Source organism: Chiroxiphia lanceolata, chromosome 5 (assembly GCF_009829145.1).
Source record: "Chiroxiphia lanceolata isolate bChiLan1 chromosome 5, bChiLan1.pri, whole genome shotgun sequence".
Taxonomy (NCBI): Eukaryota; Metazoa; Chordata; class Aves; order Passeriformes; family Pipridae; genus Chiroxiphia; species Chiroxiphia lanceolata.
Window position 1 is genome coordinate 29,911,795 of NC_045641.1, and position 13,731 is coordinate 29,925,525.

The 13,731-nt window shown below is 42.9% G+C and overlaps 1 protein-coding gene across 1 annotated transcript in view; it reads right to left on the reverse strand.

Annotated features, from left to right (window-relative positions):
* PRICKLE1 (prickle planar cell polarity protein 1) overlaps positions 1 to 9,118 on the reverse strand; it is a 66,696-nt gene extending 57,578 nt beyond the window's left edge. Inside the window, exon 1 of the mRNA XM_032688542.1 lies at positions 8,935 to 9,118. The gene's annotated coding sequence lies outside the window, so the exon portion shown is untranslated. The remainder of the gene's footprint in view (positions 1 to 8,934) is intronic.
* Positions 9,119 to 13,731: the final 4,613 nt, after the last annotated feature.

The following is a 13,731-nucleotide window of genomic DNA, read 5'->3' on the forward strand; positions in this document are numbered from 1 at the left end:
TTTGACTACTGATGGTAATTAAGGACCATAAGCCATTGCCAAAAAATAAACAAATGTGTACAACCTCCAAAACTTGGGCAGCGGCAAAAACTGTGTGCAGATATTCCAGGTTTATTACAAAGTACTTCACTTTTCAGAGAAAATTTGAAGTTGTAGCAAGTTCTTAAGCATGTACAAAACACAAGAACAGAGCTGAACACTTTACATGCACAGAAAAACAACAATAACCAAGAAAATTTTGTTTATGTAGAATTAATATCTTGAACCTGGATAATGAGGAACAAGATTCACAGATTAGAACTACTAAAGCAGGAGAAAACCACAAAGAAAGTTTAGGTTGTAGCGATAGAGCCAATCCAGCTTTCTTTCCTTTGGGAGCTGCACAGGAATACAACTATAACTCAGACTTTTCATAGGATCTGACTCTAGTAAGTTAAGTACTTTACCATACATATTACTTATTAACTACCAAAACTGACATAGTAGTACCAAAATATTAAGTCAAAGACATGTGCATCATGATTAGGGGTACTAGCTGTGATGTATTATATATGAAAATGATACATTATGTATGAAAAGAAACAAGCATAGCAATTGATTTCTACAAACTAAAGTCACAGTGGCACATTGAACAATTTTAGGTTAACCAGACTGACTTAAAAATAGAAACCAGAGGCTAGGCTCTTCTCTCACCCCATTTTACATGTCTTTACTTCCATTGATTTCAAGTGGAGTTCTTCACAATTTATGCCATTGTGAGAGGAGAATCAAGCCTTGTGCGTTTGAAAGGAAACAGCAGACATGTTTCCCACCAGAGTGCAGGGGGAGATTTAAAAAAACCCACAAGTATATGAACTGTGAAACCGATAGAGTACACAAGCAAAGAGGCTCTAGTTGGGGGTGGGGGTGCAGAGAACTCGCAGCTTACCCAGGGTTTGCCTTTCTTTTTTTTTTTTAAAGACTTGGAACTGGTGTTAGGAAGTCAGAAGCTCAGGCACTGGCTTCTAAAATAAAAGTTTAGAAATAAATACTGCTTTTTTTTATTTTTTTTTCAGACAGACTTCATTGATTTTTATTTTCCTACAGTTATTCCATAAAATGAGGAGCAGGCCATTTTATTTCTGAAGGACACAAAGACTTTCCACTCCCAGCAACTGGGAAGTGAGACCAGAGATCTGAACTATTTTCATCACTAGAAATAGTGCCTAACCATCATTCATACTCAAGTCCAAGCAGATGATCTTCCGAAACCCTTCAGGATCATCTGAACTAATATTACAGTGGTTAGAAAAAGCACCACTTGAAACTGGAACTCCAGTCAGACAAAGTAATAGACGTGACATAAGTGACAAAATCACTTCATAGGTTGGAGCTACAGCAGAACAGAAGCTACAGCTTTATGGTCTATGGTTGGGGTTTTTTTTCCTTTTTTTTTTTTTTTTGGTAGCAGCATGTGGTTAGGAAGCTCCTCTTTCACCACACCCTAGTGTGCATGAACACAGTCATTGTACTGTTCAGACTGATCTGGAAGCTCACTTAAATTAAAAAGAAAACCCCCAAATATTTCCAAAGTATCTCTACATCCCCACTTAAACTGTGCCTTCAAAACTATGCGACAGTATAAGGTAAATAGCTCGAGTACTTTACAGAGGGAATACAGCCTTAATTCATTGTTTTATCAGGTTTTATTTACAACAGTAATGCAAGATTGAAGTAATTCATACTCATTCAGAGTCCAGCTCTGGCAGAATATTACTGTAACTGCCTGTTTGGAAGTGTTTTTCCCCCTACTCTCACTCATATGCATGACCGGTGTCACAGCCCACATACTGGTTTTTAAGTCTCCCCCTGCACTCCAGCAGGACAACGTGCCATCACTTTCCTTTTAAAAACAAGTCTAGATTATCTTCTCCCAATTGCATTAGATATCAGCTGATTTAATACACAACAAAGCAGGATGAAGGTAAATGCACAGAATTGCACAAAGGAGGATGACTTCCACCTGCAGAAAAAATGTTGCATAATTCAAGATGTACCTCCTGATTTTCATGAGACCTGTTCTTTCAAAGCATGTCTCCTTCCAGAGGCCATGGGAATATGGAAAGAGATGCAAGAACAAGCATATGCCCTGGAATATCCAACTTTGAGCGTTTTGTAGCTAGCACTTAGATGTTGAACACTGACTTAGGCATCAAATTTAAAAAAAAAAAAAAAAAAAAAAGAGGCTGGTATCACTTCAATTCCTAAAATAAGGTCGCCAAGTACACCACTGTGAAAAAGCCCTCATCATATCAGTACCTCCTCACAGTATCAGCTCCACGCTAATAAGACATCCACTAATATGTTAAAAATGTTTATGAATAGTCACAGTACAAGATAGACAGAGAGACATAAAAAAATTAACCTTCCAAAATTACAGCCTAAAAGGTGGCAGATTGAAAACTAGACAGTAGAGCTCCAAGTGTCAGGGGACATCTTGCAAAGAAATGAGAAAAGCAATAAATCCACAGCAATGAAACAGATGCCCCCTTGTCACTGCGGTCACTTCAGTTCAATCAAATACCTACATTGCTCAGTTTCAGCATATTAACAGCTACTCTAAAACCATACAAGTTGTTCTTGCATGAAATCAACAGTTTTATATAACTGGAAAACTATATATTGAGAACAAAATGGGCTAATAGCCTGGACCACTGAACTACAGCTTCACACCACCCAAAATCCCCTGCAAATATTGTCCAAGCAGAGGGGCTGTATGAAAGGTTGGGGTAAAGCTTGACATTTGTTGGATTTGCAAACAGCTAAAGAAGCCACTGAGCTCACCAACCTATTCGGCAGCATCCATTGCTGAGAGCACTTCCACAGCTTTTTGGCAGCTCATAGTTGAGCACAACAGCAGTACATAGGACTCCCTCTTACCACGTGGATGTTGTCTCCAGCTTTACCCTGGTAACACAGCTTCCTTCCCCAGAGCCTCCTAAGGGGATGCCAATGCCCTGTAAAAGGGGACATGCACTCTGGGATCTGGCTGTGAAGAGCTGCTGTAGCACAACTGCTTGCTTTTTTAGGCAGTCACATTTCTCCTGAATGGCAGGGGTACCTTCTAGCAGATACCTGCTGCAATCCAAACCTATACTGAGCTGCTGATAGGACAGAACAAAGCTGCACCCTGGGTAAACAACATCCTTAAGAGGCTGGAAGTTACATAGTTTTTTGGTACCTCAGAACAGATGAGAGCCTGGTCTGCTTTCTACGTGTTTGGCAGTACTCTAAGACATTTGCTGGCTATCGGCCTGCCAAGCTGTTTAGGCTTATAAGTTTCTTTGCACTCGCTTTATGCTATTAATTTTATTAAATATAAACATATCCTTTGTATATATTTTTCTCATATTCCATAGGCACAGAATGAACTCATTTCAGTCCCAGGATGAATAAGAACTCAATATTTATCACACAGATCCACCATGCTTTGCAAACAAGACTGGAAGAAAAAAAAGCCCTTTCATGAGTTATCCATATGATCTTTCTGATGAGCAAAGCATGAGAAAACAGTTCAAAGCTCTCAGAAAGCTGTATGTATACTTTTACAAAAGACATTTACAATTCACTAGTGAGGTTCTAGAGCTAACATAACTCATTTAGGAGTCTGTATATAGAGATGCAAATATGCTAGGTTCAGACATTTCTTCAGCACCTTCATAAAATTCATTTCAAAGTACATAAATATTCATACTTTGAATAGTCATCTCAGCATGTGAAGCTTTTATTTTTATATGAAAATACCAATTCCTACAAAGAGTCTGAAATAAAGTAAAAGCGTATTAGTTCTAAAGTATGCACACAAACACATGCAATGTCTTTACATAAACACTTTTGAACTTCTGGGTGATTAACACTTGATTACAAAAAGAGATCCTTAAAAAACATCTCCACTAATCATGCACTAATTTTTAACATACTTGAAAACAAGTCAGGTTTTACTGCTCTTAGACAACTTGATCCACACCTGAAAGTGCAAGGTGGCTTTCAATTTGTGCCATGGTTATTGTGTGTCTGTGTTGCCACAGAAATGGGCCATGGGTGAGGGCAGTGTCCAACCAGCCCATGTGCTGGACAGGTTGAGCAAGAGTGTCTGGGCTGAGCCTCTTGCTGAGCCAGCACTACTCTGTCACAGGAGCACCCTGTTAATGAAGAGATTAGGAGAGGGCAAAATGGGGAAAGCTAAACAATTACAGTGCCTGTGTCAGGGGGCTCCAGCAGGGAGCATAGGAATACAGAAGGGATGTGTGTTTTGAGAAATGGTGCAGCAGTGTCTGTCTAGAAGTGTTTAAGGTTCCAGATGCAAGTCTCTCATGTCAGTCCTTTTAAGACTGGTGAGAGAAGATGCAGCTTTCCTACAGAACAAGAGGATGCAAGAGTCCTACCACACAGCACAATCCAAGGCCTATGTTGTTATATTCATAACTGCATCCATGTTGTTATTTTCTTTTTAAAACATTCAAACATTCAGAAATGAAGATGTTTGGACAATGAAGACTCTCTCAGAGAAAATTTAAGGGACTAATATCACTCTGCTTAAAAAAAAAAAAACAACCAAACTAATTTTACTATAAGCATCATGATATTGACATGCAGATTTTTAATCACGCTGGTTGCAATTAAACAAATCAGTGATCAGATCCACAGAGAAGTCAGTTTTCATATACACCACATTAAGACAGACATTAGACAGGATTTGGCATGCTGCCGACAGAGAAGCCTAGTTCTGGAATCATGTAGTATTAAAACTGGGATTACTAGAAAGCAACAAGCTCAAAAAGGGGGTTAAAAAAAATCACAGGAACCAAATTTTACTTTATATAAAAGCAAGCAATTATATTTCAATATTTGGATGGCAGTTGAAAATGCTTTTTTGGCACGCAACTGCTCTACAAAGCTGATATTGTATGTAACTGGAACCATTTAAAAAAAAAAAAGAATTGTTACTAAAGTCAAAGACAGTAATTGCAAGCTGTAGGATCTGTGCTTAGACAAAAGGGGGACAACTGAATAAAACTGTTATAGATACAAACTTGCAAGCACACTCCATAATACTCTTACATCTTAAGGAGGGGAGAGAGGGGAGGAAAAGGAAGGAGAGAAGTACAGAAGGCAGAACAGCAAGAGCTATCAGGTGCTATAAATTCTTGTTTCAAACACAGACCTTAGACAGGAGTACATGACTTTGGTGCAGAACAACTGAAATAACACAGTTCCAGCTTTTGTTGATGCGTAATCCACTGGAAATGAAAGGCCTGCCTGAGAGACTGTCTACCCCAGGTTTACTAGCTAGCAAAGCACTGAGCTTGATAGGTTCAAAATAATCTTGAAAAGCAACTCATCAAGCTTATGGCTATATTGAAGAACTTTTAAGGAGTCAGCCTTCCAGGCAGAGTTCCAAGAAAAGGTAAACTTGCAAAAAGCTGTCACTTACAGATATTTTAAAAATACCAAAAATATTTGTATTGGCTCATACCTCTTGTATATGAGCACCTCACTCATTTTGTAAATTTAGAAAAACCTCCTTGCACAAAAACATGCTTGAGAAGTATTGTTAGTTTGTGCTAAAAAGTCGTTCGCTCATTTAGTTTTGCTAAAAAAAGTATAACGTACATATTACAAACAAGTAAAATACAAAGAGGAAGAGTTATAGCAGACCACCTATGAAATTTTCTTCAGTAGCTGGAACTGTCCTTTGTCAATGAACCAGCACCCAAAGAGCTGTTTCTGAAAAAAGCACGTAATTTTGGCAAACTGATCTGATAGTCTATCTGGGAATTTCTGCCAGAAGTGCCACGAATTCAGTATGCTATTACTTGCAAAACATGTTTCTTCAGCCATAAGGTGGGAGGGGAAAAAGATGAGTGATTGCTGTGCTGTATCCTTCCAAGCTGGTTCTTCCCATTATACAACTCCTAATCCAAACAATTTAAGCACTCAAGTAAAAGTTACTCATTTCTGTAAACATTTCCAGGAGCAGGACCTAAGCATGCATGGCTTACACCAAGCATATACTAATGGCTAGAGCTAACCTCAAGTTTACCTCTGTTTAAACAGCATAAGTAAAAACCAGAGCTGGCCAAACTCAAGCTTAAATCCTAATACAAGGCGATAAAGTGAATATTGATATAAGCCACTTGGTGACTATGCATCCATCTCAATCAAGCATTCTTAATGCAATCTTGTATCATACAACAGTTTTCCCAAAAGCACGAATGATGTTTCGCAATTATTAGCAAGAGTAATGTTTCAGAGCATGGTCTTATATCACAGCAGGGATCTCTTTACTTTAGGTTAAGGTAGTGGTAGAAAACAGAAACACAACCCAGCTTGTTTGTTTGTTTTAAATGGACTTCATCACTGCACATCCAGTTAACACTGGAATGCACAAGATATAGCACCCAAGCAAATAGAGGCCTTAAATTTAAGAGCAACTCTCAGTCTACTCTGTTAGAAGCTGTGTATCACAGTCATTGACAACATATTTATCAATAGATTAATATGACAAAGCAAAAGGACTTTTAGGCTATGATACAAAGGCTTGCAGCATTAGAAAGGGTCAAAGCAATCTGCAAAAACATAATGCAAAGCCATGCCATTTAAATTACTCTGCAAAATGTAGACATTCATTAGCATAGAAAAGTTTCACAGGAAAACAATGACAAAGTAAAAGTCATCGTATTTTCATATGCTAATTAATTAAATATTCCAAATGCATTTAATCTCTTATTATAACCATAGGGGGAGACAGACCAAACTCTTGAAGTTCTGAAAAGCCGGGTCATTAGCGTGCCAAGTCATTCCTCAGATCTTCTTATATACAAATATACATTCCCAACTTACAACATATGTAAGTAAAACTCTGCATCCCCCTTCTACCCCCTCCATTTCTCCTTCTTTGGAAGGCACTTGCTATCTCTTACTTCTATATTCTAAAAGTCCTATTAAATGCTAGGAAAAACTCATTTACTAGGGAACAGAACCTAAAAGTGCAGAAGCCATTTTGCCAAAAGCCTGAGTTAAATACCCCAGTCCCCCTAAGAAGTAGAACAATTGAGTTGAAAATGAGATTAATAACATTCTTGCACATACACATGAAAATCCACACATAGTTTGTAGTCTTTAAGTTCAAATGACATTTCTAGCCATTTCTTGTCTTATGAAACAAGAAAGGGATTCTGATGTTTACATAAGGTTCTTCTTGCTTAATAAATCTTAAATTGAAACAGATTTTTTTTAAACAATTACCTTCTTCAGAGTTATCATACTACAGGATATTAGGAAAAACCAGACTCTCCTGTTGCTTTTACCCACATCTGACTCCAATCTTAATAGTTTAGCTATTAACCCTGTAAGATCCACACAGATGCACACCCCTTGCCCAGTTATGTTAAAATTGTTATATTACTGATCTGGGCTTACTCATTACAAAACCTTTTGTTATACAGAGAGCAGCTCTGTGGACCTTGATTTACAGGACACAGTTTACCGTGCTGTTGGCAGAACTGCACCAGCCCGGCTCATCCGGGGCTCTGTAGGGAGAAATGAGGGAATCTGTCACTGCATCAGAGTAATTGCTCTCTCCTTCTCCCTTTTCGCTCTTCATCCAAGCCCACTCTGACCTACTCACATCTTGGGATGAAAACCTGGCCACTGTGATATACCTGTGTTGTAAAGGAGTAGTACAAATCACGTAATTCCTCCTAGAAATAATAACAATAACTAGAGCTAAAGGGGGGAACCCCCTTCCTGCTCGAAAACCTCAGTACTCACTGAGTGTCGCGCAAAACATGCAGTTTAAAGACCTCAGTTACCAGCTAAACAACGATCACAGGGAACTTCGCTGCAATAATGCTAGTCATACATTTTTGCCACCTTTTAGGTTTTAGCATGTAGGGAATGCGCATTGTTAACGTTTAAGTCCGCTGTATAAACGCTTCTCAGCGCGCTTGTAAAATACCCCCCGCTGCGTTTCCTCGCTCTCCAGCTGATGGCATTCGGAAACACTGGCGGGTGCTCTCTTTTGCCTTTCTTGGCCACCCCGCTGGGGGACAGTCAGAGATTCCTGCCCAAGGCCAGACCCAGCAGCCCCGGGCTCGGACCGTAGCGAAGGCTCCCGGACTCAACCCAGCCGGGTCGGTTGATAAACGGTGGCTGCTGGAGTTTGAAATCCCGCGGTGGGCATAAATATTCTGGGAGAAGGGGCTCGGGGAGGGTCCATCGCCCTTTCAGAGTTCTCTTCACCGAGGAAGGAAAAAACCCACATACTTCGGCGAGGTCCGTGCTGCAGCGGCGGAGAGATGCGGGGACGGGGTACCCCCAGTAACAGCGAACAGTGCGGAAGATGCTGCCGGGATGGCAGACCGAGATTTCCCCCCCGGCCAGGGTCCCCGCTCGGGGCAGGACTCAGAGGCGGACACTTCGCTCAGGATAAGGGAGGAGGCGGAGGCTGCCTTGCAGGAGCCAGTTGTCACCCACTGACAGGCAACAGCTGAGCTCCCGCATCCGAACCCTCACTCAGCCCGGCGGCCTCGGCGCGCCCCTCCGCCGAGCGCACCGAGCCGGCACCGCGGCGGCGCCGCGACACCTTCCCTCGGGAGTCGCCGCGGGGCTCGGCGGAACTCCCCGCGCCCCCCCTCCTCCCCTGCTCCGCCAAGCCCGCAGCCCCGTCCGACAACTCCGTGCAGGACAGCGCCGGCTCCGGCGTCGGGCGGCTCCTCGCGGTCACGCCCTGTAGATCCAAGCCCCGCGCAGGGCGCAGGACCCCCACCGCACCGCGGGAAGCGCCCCGCCACCAGGGGCACAGTGCTGCCCGCGGACGGAGCCCCGTCAAACCCGCCGGGCGTCCCGCCGCAGGCTGCCCGTCACTCCTCACCCCGGGGAGCCGCCACTTACCCTCCCCGCAGCGCGGCCGGACCACGGCGACGTACTCTCTAGCGGAGAGCGGCGGTGGGGTCCGTCACACAGACGGCGAGGGAAGCGGGTACGCGGCTCTGCCGCACGGAGTCAGCGCCGGCGGGGGACGCGCATCTCCGGCCGCGCCGCGAAGGGACCGCCCGCTGCCGCCTCCGCCGCGACTGCCCAGCCCGCCCGCGCTCCCCGCCCTAATGGGGCTCGGCCGCCCCGCGCCCGGCCCGCGACGGCCGCGCTCCGCCGCGTCCATTGGCTGTCGCCCGCCGCGCCCACCAATCGCCGCCGGGCCAGGCCGGGCGGTGGCTCGCGGGGCTCGGGGGGCAGGGCTCGGGCCGAGGGGCGGAGCGAGGGGCGGGGCCCGGGCAGACCCCGGCCCGGGGCCCAGCGGCGCGCGGAGGAGGCGCTGCCGTGTGGGGCTGGGGGGGACTCGGGAAAACTTGGGGGAACCCCTTTTCCCCCCGGTTTGGGATGGCTGGGTAGCAGGCGGAGGATGGGCAGCCTCCCTGCTCCGTTTGCCCCGGTCAGACGGAACTCTGGAAACGCCAGTTTCCACCGAGGGAGCGGGAGGGGGAAAGTTAATGGAAATTTTTTCCCGTTGATCTGTGGAGAGGTGGGCAATGGAGCCCGTTCCGGTGGGATTCGTGGCCCACGGTGCTGTCGGTGGGCTGCGCATACCCACCGAGGGCAGCCGGGGCACTGCTGGATAGAAGGGTTTTTGGGTCCGGCAGCCGCCAGGCTTAGGGAAGCTCCCGGAGGGGGCTGGCGGGGGCGGACACTTCCCAAAGCAAAGCAACCCTGGCGTTAACATCGAGAGGGGCGCAAAACGAAAGGCGGCAGGCATTAAAGGGACGCTGAAGCAGCGAGGCACACGTTTAAATCCCTTTGCTATGTTGTTACCGGCACTTTCGGTATCTGTTTCAGCGGCCGGAGCCTGCAGCCCTTGTTTCAGCGTCTTGCACCTAACTCACTTTGAGCAACGTGGATTGAGCTCCTGGTTCTCTAGTGGTCTCACAGTGTTTAAAACCCCTGTGGAAACATCAAAGAATGAGTAACAATGAAGGCGTTTAACTCAACGTTATATTTTTTCTGTAGATGCAAATTGGAAGATGAGATAACTTTGCCAGAGTGACTTCTAAGCAGTCACAAACTCTCCCCACTTGGTGAAACAAATATGTTTGAAACCTCAAAAGTTGTTTTATATTAAGCTGAAATCTGGTCTGTTGTGTGGCAGTGTCTGTCTTGATTTTCTAAGAAAGGAATTACATGAGGAAACGGAAATGACAATTTTCCCATCTTGTTTTGAAACATATTTGGTTTTCCTGTGTTAGCTGAGTAAGTTTGTTATCTGTATTCCAATCTGGTCAAAATCATCTTTCTGCAAATGAAAAAATAAAAATGTAACTCACAGGAAACAACTTCAGACTACAACCCAAGGCTACAACTTTGCTACAGCAAGAGTGTTAAACCTACTTGTCACCTTAAAAGTTTCAACTGCAATTCAAGCCCTGGCTGCTCTGCTCTGCCATTTCCTTGCAGCCTGGATGTAATATCACCATCACATTGCTGAGCAATGCCTTTTAAATCCTAACCAAGTCTGAAAATAAACACTTCCAGATTGCATCTCTGTGGAAGTTTTCAGAGAGAAAAGATAGACACTTGTACAGGCAGGTGAAACCTCAGGAGAGTCAGCTTCTATCACCCTTTCCATTAGAATGAGTTTGGATTTCATCTGTAATTTAAGAAAAAACACAGAGGATGAAGGAAGAGTGTGAAAAAACAGAAATGTATTGTAAAATATATAATGTAATAAAAATAAATTATATCATAATACTGTAAAAATTAATTAAAAAGGGAATGCAAAGAAAAGGTGGCAAAAGATGGCAAAAGGGCCATCTCTCCCCTTAGAGTTGTTTGTTCCTTGTCCTGTGTTTTTCCCTGCCATCTACTCAAGCATTTCTGTAACACTTATCACAAAGATCTAAATATGTTTAGGCTCTGCTGGCAGGATTACATGATTTCTGCCATTTACTTCTTCCCACTTCAGGTTCCAAAGGCATAGGAAATAAGATGCTTGGCTGTTCAATAACCTTGTCAAAGGTGTTTGAAGTCATATATTAGCAGATCTGAATCTGGAATGAAAGAATTTATGGCCAATGCACTCTTTTAAGTTGTATATCTGTTTATCTGATCCTCACAAATGCCTCTAATTAAGCTATAAACTCTGAGTTTCTACTTAACCATATGGATAGCCTGGGAAGTTTGCTACAGTAATGTAATTTACCCACTCTACAGCCATGTCTGCAATGCAAATCCAGCAGAGCTGCTTTAATAGTGTTATAACCTGCCCTGTTTTTCACAACATGGACAGAAATAAAGTTTGTCCAAGTTACCAACTGTAGTCCTGAGGAAACAGCACAGACAGTTTTCTCTTTGTATATACAGGACTTTGTTTTATGTCCAAGAGAGAACACAGCTACTGCAAGCCTCAGGAAATAAGATAAAAAAAATACAACCTGCAAATGCAATTGCTGAGGAAAGGAATATAATCTTCTCCATCAATTTTTTTGAACTTTCTATAGGAACTACTTAGCTGTCCTGTGATTTTGTTGCATACTGATAAGCAAGTTTAAAAGGGGCTTGAGTCACAGCTTTGTTACTGTAACATAGTAAAAGCCCCAGATTCCATGAGACTATTGCCCCTTTTACGAAAAATATTTTCTAGAATATGTTCTATATTTAGGATTTTTCTCCAGAAAGTAATGCTGACAGTTATCATTAATTTTATGTGAGGAATGGAATTTTTGGCCCATGTTGCAGGAGGTTAAAATTTAAAAATGTGAAATATGAAAAGTTTTTGTGCGATTTTGAAGTAGGAGGAAAGCATCCACACAGATTCATACGGGTACCCTGGAAGGAAATGCCTAGAGCAATCCACCAGACCTTCTTTTCCAATCCTACCTCTTCCAGTGAATACTTTAAATTTTTCTTATTATCTTTAAAGTGTCACATGTTTTCATATTGAAATCATACCTACAGAGTTACAACTGTAACTGCCGGTAAGTGAACAAAAGTAGCTCCTTAGCTTGGTAGCATAAATGTAGTCTATCAGTGATATAGCTTTGAGGCTAGCCTGGCTTGGAAGTGGTGGCTGAACCAGGTTGGAAAGGCCCTCAGAGGTCCCTTCCAACCCTGATCCTGTCATCTAGAGCTTTTGGATTCAGCCAGTACAGAAGATACAGGTCAGACTATGTTGTCTAGTTACTAAAGCAGTGTAAGTATGGGGAATAGAAATAGGCCGTCCCTCGAGATGGAGAGTTTGAGTGAAGCATAGCAGTCTTGATACTGACATTAGGCCACCCTACGCGTGTCTGTGGTGGTTTTACTGTGGATTAAAACAAAATTTGTGTTGGATTAGGGGCAAGATTTGAATTTCTTCAAGGTTTTGGTTTAGCTTTTCTCTAAGGTGTGAAGCACAAACTGTCTTCATTTGGGCATTTTAGGAGAGCAACGGTGCTTTAATTTCTGCTGCTCACTTTCTATAATGCTGTACATTAGATTTTTACTTTCTCTTTTTATTCCGTAGTCTTTCTTCAGGAAGGGATCCCACAATGTGTGCCTTGCCATTCTTTTCCTATTTGTACCTCTAAGTAGCAGTAGGAATGCCTCAGTTTCCCTGTTTGCATGCAAAGTCTAAGCAAAGGCTTAGTTAATCTTTATGCTACACTTGAGTTTTTCAGACAAAAATCTGTATAGAAGCACACAAATTATTAATATTAACAAGAGCACCTTGTTCAAGTTCTGTGTTGGGTGTTTCTGGGCTGCTTCACAGAGACACGTGGATAGAAATAAAGCCTGTCTAAGTTACCAAGTTACTTGGAATGGAGTCATGTGGACTGGCGGAAGCAATTAGGCACAAGTTTTCAAATGCTAATTCTTATAAAACCCTCTTTTTTCTTTGGCTTGCACCCAGCAATATGTTCTTTATCAGTTGTATAGATTTGGCTTAAAAAACCCCCAGTCGTAATAATGAGTTTTCAAAATGTCAATGGTTAAGAGAGCTGTTTTCCCCACAACCTTGGCAGGTGTACTGCTTTCCTCTTCTGTATCCACATGAGACTCAACAATCTACATCAGACATACTCTGAGTGCTGGATGGTTTTGCAGGGTAGTTGGAAACCTGGTCACTGGTCAGTCAAAGCAGGGACAGAGTACTATGACTCCCATCACAGCATCCAGGTTTGATTTCTTTTCCCAAGTAAACCTGAGTGTAGCATGCATGGAGGGAGGGAATTGCATCCGGCTACAGAGTCAGGACAAAGCTGGAGTGCATGCTTGTATTTTGGAGAGGGGATGGCTTCTTAGGCTTTCCTGTTCAAGTATTCTTCCAGTTTACGGTGTCTTCTTTTCTGATTTATTTTTGCAATGGTCCTTCATTTTTGCGTAAGATCTCTCCTGCTGATTTTGCCTGTTTTGTTTGGTTTGGCCTTATCCTATGGCTCCATAACTTTTTCAGCTGTATAGTTGCTCCTAATCTCTGTTTAGAAGTCAGCTGAATCCTTGCATGGCCAGCTAAAAAAATATTTCTTATGGATTTCTTTCCCAGGCACCTTCGCTGGTTGTTTAACTTTCTAAGTCCTATCCATCTCTGCCAAAATGTTATCCTTATATGAAGGCTTCCTGCTCTGCCTTTGATCAGAGTGCTCCATTGGTTCTTCTAGCCTAGTTATCTTCTGTGGGCTAGGATAAAATGGGCAACTTGACTGAGATGACAAAAAATCA